Source organism: Zea mays, chromosome 3 (assembly GCF_902167145.1).
Source record: "Zea mays cultivar B73 chromosome 3, Zm-B73-REFERENCE-NAM-5.0, whole genome shotgun sequence".
In the NCBI taxonomy this organism is placed as follows: domain Eukaryota; kingdom Viridiplantae; phylum Streptophyta; class Magnoliopsida; order Poales; family Poaceae; genus Zea; species Zea mays.
In genome coordinates this window covers 30,778,282-30,781,914 of record NC_050098.1, presented here as the reverse complement: position 1 = coordinate 30,781,914, position 3,633 = coordinate 30,778,282, and positions in this window count along the sequence as shown.

The following is a 3,633-nucleotide window of genomic DNA, read 5'->3' as shown; positions in this document are numbered from 1 at the left end:
AACTGCTGGATCAAATGTCGACGAAGAAATTAAACAAATGGCCGAAACTATCTTGGACAAGGTTGTTGACCAACTTGTAAATGAGGCCGCCGAAGCAGTATTGAGAGAAGATTAGATGCTATTTGAAAAAATCATTTAAAGTGTAATCTATGTAACACTTTGTACATTTGAATGTAATATACAAGTCTCCTTTCATTATTGAATTCTTTACGATGCATGAAACATTAAGTACATACCATTTTTGAGCCTTCGGCGAAAAAACACCTTCCCTTCTTTTCATGCTTCGTGAAGAAGAATTTATCATTTATCACGACAATATCCAGTGTTCTGATAAGAAATATCCAAGCTTCGTAAAAATAATCTCCGAAGCCATACCTCGAAAATCAATATTGTTTCTCCCTGTAACTTGGCATGATTTACCCCTTTTCAAAGCATTTTCCGAAGATCGATAACATGCCCCCTTCTCGTGCCACATGCAGCATGATGTATGATGATTATGCTATGCAAAATGATGTGATGATGTTATGTTATGCAAAATGATATTTTGTGCCGAAGATACACACATTCCTGCAATGGGGCACAATCTTTTGTATCAATACTGACTTTTTCATTATAAGCCTCCCTTAGGAGCTTCTTCGCCTTTTACTTCAGCGGAATCAGCGTTTATTTTTCGCTGTAAGTTCTGCATCCCCTTAGGAACGTCTTTGGAACTTCTTCGCCCTTTACTTAGGCGGTATAAGCTCTGCATTCCCTTAGGAACGTCTTTGGAGCTTCTTCGCCTTTTACTTAGGCGGTATCAGCGTTGACTTTTCGCTGTATGCTCTGCATTCCTTTTGGAACGACTTTGGAGCAGAAAACTTACACTGCGCTCCCTTCGGAACGACTTTTTGTGACTTCGTCAGACTTACTCTGCGTTCCTTAGAACGACTTTTTGTTGCTTCGAAGGATTTTCGATAGTCCGAAGGTCCTTTTTATTATCACAAACCTGTGAAGAAAACATATTTTTCTTGTAGGAATCAACGAAACTAATTACATGAAACCTAAACAATGTCCTTTATTAGAAAAAATAAAACTGAATGAAAAAGATTGCTATTAAGGTAGGATATTTGTCAATAGATGTGTTTTGACTCTGGCACGGTGCTGTTGACCGTGCGAGCTTCGGACTGTTCTCTGAAGTCCCTTTGATGTGGAGCATATTGGCTCCCTTCTGGCTGCTGGCCTTGTTGCAACGGAGGTGGAGGCGGGGGCTGTTGCCAGGAAGCTGAAGGCTGACTTGCCGAAGCAGCAGAGAGTGCAGGATGGTTGCCCACATATTCTGGGATGTAGGGCGAATGATACGAAGCAGTGTGCATGACCTGCTTCGGCTGAGCCTGTTGCGCGGCAGCTTCGGCTATCTCTTTTTGCTTCTGAATGGTAACATGACACATCCTGGTAGTATGACCTTTGTTTTCACCACAGAATAAGCAAAATATTCTTCTGGGTTGATCCCCGAATCTTCCGCCGAAGCCCCTGGCGCCTCTGCCTCTTGGAGCTGGTGGTCGGAAGGAGCTTTGCTGTTGCCCCGAAGCTTGTGAAGAGCACTGCGGTCTGTTCTGCTGACTCCCCTTATCATCATTCTGAGTGGAGTTGTGGATGGACCTGACATGCCTCGGATAGGATCTTCCTCCGAAGCCCCTGGTCATTTCGGAAAATCTGAAGGCCTCCTCCCTTCTTTGGCGAAAGTCATTGTCAGCACGAATGTACTCGTCCATTTTTTGGAGCAGCTTCTCCAGGGTCTGAGGAGGCTTCCTAGCAAAGTATTGAGCAGCAGGTCCAGGACGAAGTCCCTTGATCATGGCTTCGGTGACAATTTCATTGGGCACCGTTGGTGCCTGCGCCCTCAAACGCAAGAATCTTCTAACATACGCCTGAAGGTATTCTTCATGATCCTGAGTACACTGGAACAAGGCTTGAGCAGTGACCGGCTTCGTCTGAAATCCTTGAAAGCTGGTCAATAACATATCCTTCAGCTTCTGCCATGAAGTGATCGTTCCTGGCCGAAGGGAGGAATACCAGGTCTGAGCAACACTCCTGACGGCCATAACGAAAGACTTTGCCATTACTGCAGCATTGCCACCATACGAAGACACTGTTGCTTCGTAACTCATCAAGAACTGCTTCGGGTCCGAATGGCCATCGAACATGGGAAGCTGGGGTGGCTTATAGGACGAAGGCCAAGGTGTAGCCTGCAGCTCAGCGGACAGAGGAGAAGCATCGTCGAAAACAAAATTTCCATGATGAAAATTATCATACCAGTCATCTTCATTGAAGAAGCCCTCCTGATGAAGGTCTTTTTGTTGAGGCCTTCGGTTCTGCTCATCGTGGGTAAGATGACGGACTTCTTCAGAAGCTTCGTCTATCTGCCTCTGCAGCTCAGCTAGTCTGGCCATCTTCTCCTTCTTCCTCTGCACTTGTTGATGTAGCATCTCCATGTCCCTGATTTCTTGGTCTAGTTCATCCTCCTGAATCGTCGGGCTGACAGCCTTCCTCTTCTGGTTTCGGGCCTCCCGGAGAGAGACGGTCTCCTGATTGGGGTCCAGCGGTTGCAGTGCTGCAGCCCCAGTCGCTGAAGCTTTCTTCGGTGCCATAGCGAGGGTCTATAGCTTCCGAAGGTGTTCAAAAAACTCGAAGTGGAAGTGAGTTCACCGGAGGTGGGCGCCAATGTTGGGGACTTGTTCTCAAATGCTTCGAATTAAGAACAAGGCAACATAAAAAGTGTTAAGCGTTAAAGTCCTTCGTCCTTCGAAGCATTATGTCCCTTCGGGAAATAATGAGTCTCGGACGAAGGTCATAAGAGACAAACCTTCGTAAACATAATAAGTAACGACGAAGGATTCATATAAAGCATGAATATGATATAAGCATCATCATAAAATCATTTCTATTTTATTAACATGGAAAAATAGAAATGATTTCAAATTACAAATGTACCTTCGGTCCTGAGAGAAGGTAGAAAGTACAAGCGTGACGCAAAAGCAAATGCCAAGTCAGCCTGAACAGTACGGGAGTACTGTTCATCTATTTATAGACGCGGGACGCAGCCCACGTAAAATTACATTTATGTCCATTACATTTGTCAATGACTTATGGAAATCTGACAAGGTCCACGTAGTCTTTTCATCTTTAAGTCGGTTCCCCCCTCTATTATCGCGACGAAGCTTCTCTGCACACAGCTTCGGCTGTGCACCATCCTTTGTGGAGCTTGGTAATCAGCCCGTCCTTCGTCTGGTTCAGGCTTCGTCCTGACCGCACTTCATGTTCGTAATTCTGAGTCCGAAGATACCTGTTCACATAATCCACTTGGAAAACATTGTCAAATCATGTTTTTGAGGACCTTCGGAGGACGAAGACCCCCAACACTTTCCCTCTCTCAAACGGTCACTTAGACCAAGTGAGCCTTTTCCTTAATCTCCTGGGTCACTTAGACCCCGCAAGGACCACCACACACTTAGGTGTCTCTTGCTTCGATTACAAATCACTTGAGAAAAGAAATGAGAAAGGAAGAAGGCAATCCAAGAGGCAAGAGCTCAAAAGAACACAAAATCTCTCTCTCACAAGTCACTAAGTACTTGAGTTGATTTTGGAACTTGGAGA